Here is an 8242-nt window from a genome sequence, read left to right on the forward strand (position 1 = left end):
AAGGTTCTCCACCTTGGGAAGAAAAACCTGCAGCATCCTTATAGGCGTGGCAGTGCTACGCTGGCTAGCACTATGAAAGGAAGAGACTTGGGGGTCATCATTGACCACAAGATGAACACGAGCCTGAAATGCAATGCTGTGGCTAGTAACGTGACCAAAACGCTGGCTTGCATCCATAGATGCTTCTCAAGCAAATCCCAGGACGTCATTCTCCCCTTGTACTCGACTTTGGTGAAGCCACAGCTGGAGTACTGCATCCAGTTTTGGGCCCCACAATTCAAAAAGGTTGTGGAGAAGCTTGAGGGAGTCCAGAGAAGAGCCACACACATGATCAGAGGTCAGGAAAGCAGACCTTATGACGACAGGCTCAGAGCCATGGGGCTCTTTAGCCTGGAAAAGTGCAGGCTCAGGGGTGATCTGATGGCCATCTACAAGTTTATCAGGGGTGACCACCAGGATCTGGTGGAACGTTTGTTCACCAGAGCGCCCCTGGGGATGACAAGGTCGAATGGTCATAAACTATTACAAGACCGTTTCAGGCGGGACATAAGGAATTTTTTCTTTACTGTCCGAGTCCCCAAGGTCTGGAACAGCCTGCCATCGTAGGTGATTCAAGCTCCTACATTGAACACCTTCAGAAGCAAATCGGATGCTTATCTTGCTGGTATCCTATGACCCCAGCTGACTTCCTGGCCTTTGGGTGGGGGGCTGGATTTGATAATCTTCCAAGGTCCCTTCCAGCCCTGATGTCTATGAAATATATGAAATCTATGAAAGCGGGAGCAGTGCACTATTGGGATAGGCTGAGCGAGGCCAGCTTCATCCCTCCACATGGGGCTTCCAGCACTCCAGTGGGAAGTTGCACATGGAGGTATGGATCCAGCCCAGCCCAATGGGGAGCCACGTGGACTGGGAGCCATGGGTAGTCATATGCCATTAGGCCAAGCAGGCTCCATTCCTCCATGTGTGACTCCCTACTGGAGTGCTGGAAGCCCCATGTGGAGGTGTGGAGCCAGCCTAGTCCAGTTTGAAGATGCATGCCAGTGGGCAGGCTGAGCCGGCTCTGTGCCACCAAGTGCAGCTCCTAGGATTCAGTCAGAGCCATGCACCGCCAGGGGGCTCTGTCTGCAGCAGGCCAGGAGTGCCATAAAGGCCCACTGCCTGCTGCTGCTGCCAGCAATGGTGAGGGCTGTGCACCATGATGGGGGCATACACCCACCCACAAACCCAATCCCTACCTCCCCCTGCAGCAGGAGCTCCCAACTCCACTAACAAGCTGTCCAGTCATGCGCCATCATGCTTGTTTCCTCTATATAGAGACACGCATGTTCACCTTGCAGAAAAGGTGCTTACAAGGAGACACAATACCAGTCTTCAAATACTTTAAGCGGTGCTATAAAGAAGAGGGAAAACACCTTTTCTCTCCTGATGCAGAGAGTAGAATGTTGATCAAAGGCTTAAAGTTACAGCAAAGAAGATTTAGATTGGATATCTGGAAAAAAGTCTTTACTGTTAGAACAGTGAGGCAGTGGAATAGACTGCCTAGGGAAACTGTGGGCTCACCTGTGGAGGTGTTCAAGAAGAGGCTGGACAGCCGCTTGTGTCAGGGATAATCTAGTCATAGCTATGCCTGCGTTCTACTATGGGCGTTTCCAATACTTCTGGGCTTTGCTTGTTGCTGAATGGGGCTGGGAAGGAATTCCCTTCCTCCTCCCCACTGGCTGCTGCTATATGCATAAGAGTTTTTTTAAGCCTTCCTCAGAAGTATTGGGTGTTGGCTACAGCCAAGTCTGTGGATTTTGACAGGGGGCGGGATGACAGTGCTTCTGCTGGGACTTGAAGCTGGAGGTTCCTGGCTAGAGGGTCTTGCCTCTCCACTCAGGATCAGACTGATTACTATATTGGGGTCAGGAAGGAATATTACCCCATGGTCAGATTAGTCTGGGCTGTGGAGGGAAGGGGCTCCTTCCTCTGTAGCAGGGGATCCCTCTTCCTGGGATCTCTTGAACATATATATTAACAACCTTTACAGTAGCAGGATGTTGTCTGCCCTCATCCCCCTGCTTTCCCTTAGGTAGGTCTGGGTGTTATGACCTGTCAGGGTTTATTATGTATTTTTCCTAAGAGGTTAGACAATGGATTTGTATGGGATGGTTTGAATAGGGATGATCCTACCTCAGGAAGGAAGTAGGACTAGATGACCTATGGAGGTCCCTTCTAGCCCTGCTTTTCTATGACTAATCTCTTCTATGCCTCTCCTCCAAGAGACCCTGTTTATCTCCTGTTTGTCCCCCCGCCCCCGTGAGGGATTGAGGGGAGGGGGTGGTGCTGACAGTGGAGCTACAGGTTGCAGCAGCCTGCTTTAGTTCCCCCTGGCTGATGCCAGAAGAAGCTACAGATTTTTTAAATGCAAGAAGCAGGAATAACCTGAGTATCCCCTTGCTGAAACATTTTGCTTTTTGAAGTATTTCTAGTACCATTTAATTTGGAAACATTCCAGTTGTTAAATCTGTCTGCACCATAACAGAATCACTGGCTGTATCACAGTCAGTTTTATGCATATAAGCCCCTTACAAACATTGAAAATGGAATCCACATCATATTATCTTCACTTGTTTATTTAATGTAAATGTACATTCACATTTAAATTTTAGAAGTGAATTTGCTAATCTACAACTTAAGATAGTGATTTTTTTACGGCATAATGGCCTATTTTAAAAATCACCACAGTGAAATTCTTATATGGAACTTGAAACTATCAAAGGTGTGCCAATTTTTGGTTCCCATAAAAAAACATGCTTAATTGAAGCCCTATATGAATCTGGAACTAAATACAGTATGGAGAGTTTTTGGAGTGAAGTCTCTGGACATTTGTACACATCACATTTTTTGCCCTTTCTTGCACTGCACCAGCTTGACTGTTTGCCCAAGCAGGATTCCTGGGCCAGTCTTTCTGGTACATTAAACTAAAATTCCTCAGATGTATTTTACTTTGGCTCTGCAAATTACAGCATCACATCCATGGATTTGTTGCATTGGTGTGCTTCAAAGACGTGTAATGAGTCTCTTTGTTCACCAGATGGCACTCCCATCTTTCCCCTTGGCTTCAGATTTTCCAGCTTCTGACCATCTTGTTGCTTCTCAAGTCCAGATCCCTGTCCTTTGACCGTGGGCTTTTGATTTTAGTTTAGAAATTGCCCATGTCCCCACCCCATATGCTACAGCTGCCTGCTCTGGACCCCATGGGCAATGATACCAGTGTGTATCCCTGGTTCCTGCTCCTGGCTCCCCTTGCTCATGGATTTACCACGGTGACTGTCCACATCTTGGTTGTGTAACTACCTTGACCTCCTGACCTGCCTGCTCCTGATCCCCTGACTTATAACTCTAGTCTGAACCTGGTCTGCTCCCTATTGCCTAAGCTGCAATCTAGGATCAAGCCCCAACCACTTGCATCCTGACACATGGTTAGAGCACTGGAGACCACTGGCATACTGAAGGATCTACACATGATATTCTTCCATCTTGGCTCTGCTGCCAGCTTCCTGAGGACTCCTGCCATGACCCTGCCTTCCCAGCTTCAGTTCTGCAACTCCATCCTCTCCTCAAAGCAACAAGCTAAGCTACCCCTGATCCAACATATAGGACTCTGTGTAGCAGGTGGATTGGTGCTCCTGCTAATTTAAGAGAAGGCAGACTGCATGAGAAGCAGCCTGCAGGTGTGGCAGGAGCCAATTAGAGAGCCACCTGACCAGAAGGGGGCTGGGCTTGAAGCATTTAACCCCAGGGCCTGATCTGGTCAGGCAGTCTAGACCTGAGAATGGAACTCCTAGGCACCAGGGCTCCTGGTTTCTATCTGAACTGGGGTAAGCAACTCTGGAAGCTTGAGGAAGACGAAGGGAAGGAGGAGGTCCCAACAGGCCTGGGAGTAGAGAGGCCTGGGAACATGGAATAGGGGGCCTGGGGCCCAGAGGGAGAGAGCTTGAGCCCAGGTGGAGTGAATGTAAGCAGGGCCAGACAGCCTAGGAATGGAGCCAGGACCAAGAGATAGGGGTGAAAAGCTGAGAAGGGCCAAAAACAGAGACTGAAGGGGTCAGGGGAGCCCATGAGTCTCAACTGGTTTAGGCAGTGGTAACATGTAGGAGGTGCATGGGGGTGTACCCCCTGAGATCGCCAGTGCACCCCTGACCAGCTGCACTCGCCACTTAGGCAATGGGCAGGGGGCGGGGGGCAGGCAGGAGCGCTGGTGCCCCACCTGTGAGCACAAGCTGGGGAGCAGCCACAGCCACTTTCAGAAGTGGCCGCAGCAATCGGTCGCCTCATGATTGGCCATGGGGGGACCCCCTTCCCCAGTCGTTGACTGGTCGCTGAGGGGGCATGTGCCCCCCCCCAGGTGCCACCAGTCACCAATGGGTTTAGGAGTGGGGCTGGGCCCAGAGAGACGGGCCAAAGACCAGGGGTCAAAGCCAGAGACTAAGGGGGTGAAGGAGTTCATAGCTCAGGAGGGGTAAGGACTGGGGCTGGGAGCCCATAGCCCAAGAGGGACATGTATCAGTGGGACCAGGGAACCCACAGCCTAAGAGGGATGTTAGAAACAGCAGAGAAAGAGGAATGAGTAACAACTGCAAGGCATGAGTATGGGTATTAGAGAGGATGGAGCCCATGCAATTAGTCCTTAAGGTTGTCAGCAGACATGCCTGAGCTCACGAGTGTGAGATCAGGCTTGGAGAGCCTCCTTTTTTTTCTAAAAGATAAATACATCAAGATATGGCAGGCAAGGGGAAAGGGAGGTCGCTTGAAGAGAGTGAAGTTGATAAGGGCTGAGGGGGCTCCAGGGGCATCACTGCTACCCCTGGAGTTGGACCCTATTACACCCTGGCACAGAGGAAGCACAGATGCACATGTGAGAAGGTGCTGCTGAACTGACCTACACTCAAGAAACTGTTCCCAGGAAATTTAAAACCAAAAGAACATTTAAACTGAAACATTTAGAAATTGCCTTCTAAGAGCTTTCTGGAAAGAGTGTCCTGGGAACTTTCCTTAACTATGTGAAAAATGCACACAGCTCCATCACTGCTGTGCATCTGCCTCAGGGGCAAGCAAAATCTGGCCTGCAGGCCGGATTGGGCCTACGGCAGACTCCATTTACCAGCAGGCCCTGCCCGCATCACTGCTGCTGGTTTCCATGGAAACCCCAGTAGTGGCAGTGCTGTGACAGCACAGGGCCAGGGTTTCCATGAAGACCAGCCCCAGCAGAGCTGTCAGGGTGCACGGCTAGGCGGGGAGCTGCTCCAGGGCTGGGATCTTGCAGCAATAACAGTGTGGTCCAGAGCTGGGACAAAGCTGCGATCTGCTGCCCTCATTCCCTAGGCAGGAGTGTTTAGGCAGAGGATTGTGGCAGAGCATCAACATTTTGTTTATTGATTTATTTTGCTATCTGGCTGCTGCAGTGAGAAGTTGAACCACATGTGGATATCCTAACACATCTAACATCATACACTTTTTTAATAGAGTCAAAAAGATGGTAAGTCTCTGGTTAGAAAGTAAGTTGATTTGGAAGATGAAAAAGCTTGATTTTAGGAATGTTGGCTTAGCCCAAATGCATCAGATTGTTGGTGCATTTGGTTCAGTATTCTGCCAGAAGTGATCACTAATGAATGACTTACAATAAAACAAAACAAAGAATGATACTTTAATCATTTTGGCTATGATACCCAGGAAGTTACTGGACCATTTCATAAGGAAGTCCATTTGCAAGGACTTGGAAATGGAAACACTTATGAGCACCCAACATGAATTTACTATAAAAAAATTATGTCAAATAAGCTTGATCTCCTTTTTCAACAAGATACCTAATTGGGCAGATGAAGGGAAGGTAGTGGATATAGTATATCTGGACTTCAGTAAGGCTTTTGACAAAGTCCCACCTAACCTTCTTATAAACAAATTAGAGATTTCTGGGTGAGACAAAACTATTGCAAGGTGGATAGATAACTGGCTCAACAGCCAGAAGCAAAGGGTGATTATAAAAGAATCTATTTCAGAATGTCAGGAGATTTTATGTGGCATTCCAAAGGAATCTGTCCTGATCCCAGTGTTGTTCTATTTATTAGCAATTTAGAGGCCGGAATAGAGAGCTCCTTGAGCATAATTTGCAGATTACACAAAACTGGAAATGATTCCAAACACACTAGAAGACAGAAGCACAATACAGAAAGATCTTGACAGATTGGAAAGCTTGGCTGGAGCTAACAGGATGAAATTTAATGCTGACAAATACAGGGTGCTAATCCTTGGGAAGAATAATTAAAAGTGCACATATAAAATAGGTGACAAATGACTGGATGGCAGCACTACAGAGAAGGATCTAGGAGTCTTGATGAATCACAGACGCTATAATTCTGTTGTGTGATGTAGTTGCACAGACGGCAAATGCAGTTTTGAGCTGTATTAATCAATGCATTAAATGCAGTTTTCACCTGCATCAATAGAAACATTAGGTGCAAGCCCCGATGGAATAATGCCTCTTCACTCCACATTAGTTAGACCTCATCTAGAGTATTGTGTGCAGTTTTGAGCTCAACATTTTAAAAAAGGACATAGAGAAGTTCAAAAGGATCCAGAGGTGAGCAACAAAAATAAATAATAAAAAGGCTTGGAAGGTGAGCTATATGAGGAAAGGTTGAAGGAGCTAGGCACATTCAGCTTGCAGAAAGGATCCTTAAGAAGCAAAGTAGTTTTAGAGTGGATAAACAGAAAAACATCTTCACTGTTATAATAGTAACCACCTAGGTAAGTTGTAGCATCTCCATTTTTGGAGGTGTTTGAGAGTTCGGATAAGCGTTGATTAGAAATGATCTAAGACAAGTTATGCCTATGCTATGCTATGGATATTTCTCATGCTTCTGAGCTTTGCTGGTTGCCACCTTGGGCCAGGAAGGATTTTCTCCCTTTGCTACACGTGTTGGGGGGTGGGAAGAGTCACCTTATTTAGAAGTAGTAGATGTTGGCTGCAGCCAAGTCTGGGGATTTTGACTGGGGCTAAAACCTAGAGGCTCGTGGCTAAAGGATCTTGCCCCTATGCTCAGGGTCAGACTGATGGTCAGATTTGGGGTGAGGAAAGAATTTTACCCTATGGTCAGATTGGTACAAACTGTAGATGTTTTCGCTTTCGTCTGTACTGGGCATGGTCCTCTTCCTTGGATCTTTCAAGTGTATGTGAACAACCCTTGCCTCACCAGGACACCACCCTCATCCCCCTGCTTTGCCTGTGATAGGTTACGGTGCTATGCCTTCTGGTTGTGTGGTAGGATTGACTTGTGTATTTTTACTAATAGGCTAGACAAGGTTTTGTATGGGGTGGTTTAGACAGGGATGATCCAGCCTCAAGCATGGGGTTGAACTATATAACCTCTGGGGGGTCCCTTCCAGTCCTACTTTTCTATGATTCTGTAATATAAGTGGGAGGAAAATGACTGCTAATTGACTGTGCGCTAATAATTAGCTTAAAGCCTAACGTTTGATACCTGACTACCTCAAGCTGGGGAAGCACTGAGGTCCCAGAGGGGAGGGGAGCCAGGTGTCCAAGAAGAGTGGTCACTCCTTAAGGAGACGATCCTCCAAGCCCAAAGGGAGGTAATCCCAGCATGGATCAAAGAGGGAAACAGGGCGCAAAAACCTCCATGGCTCACCAAAAGCATCCGGGAATGTCTCCTAGCTAAAAGGGAGGCGTACACCCAATGGAAGGGAGGGGCCATCACCAGGGAGGACTGTACTGCGGTTGCTCGGGGATGCAGGGGGGCAGTCAGGAAGGCCAAGGCGGACATGGGACTGGGACTAGCTACCCGGATCAAGGACAACACGAAGTCCTTTTTAAAATACATAGGGGGCAAAAAGAAGGTTCCGGGTAACGTGGGGCCCCTGCAAGACACGCTAGGAAATCTGGTCGTCACACCAGACGACAAAGCCAACATATTTAATGATTTCTTTGCCTTCACTTTCCTGAGCAGGGACTGGAACAGCCACCCCCCTTCTGGGCGCACCTTAAACCCCAGGGGAGGTGCACCTAGGCCACAGGTTAGTGAGGAACTAGTTAGGGAACTTCTGGAGGGACTGGATGTATTTAAATCAGCTGGTCCGGATGATCTGAGAGAATTGGGTGAGGTCATTGCAGGACCCCTGGCACGGCTTTATGAGCACTCATGGTGCTCTGGTGTGGTGCCAGAGGACTGGAAGAGGGCCA

Source organism: Gavialis gangeticus, unplaced genomic scaffold, assembly GCF_001723915.1.
Source record: "Gavialis gangeticus isolate Ggan-Ray unplaced genomic scaffold, GavGan_comp1, whole genome shotgun sequence".
NCBI classification, from domain to species: Eukaryota; Metazoa; Chordata; order Crocodylia; family Gavialidae; genus Gavialis; species Gavialis gangeticus.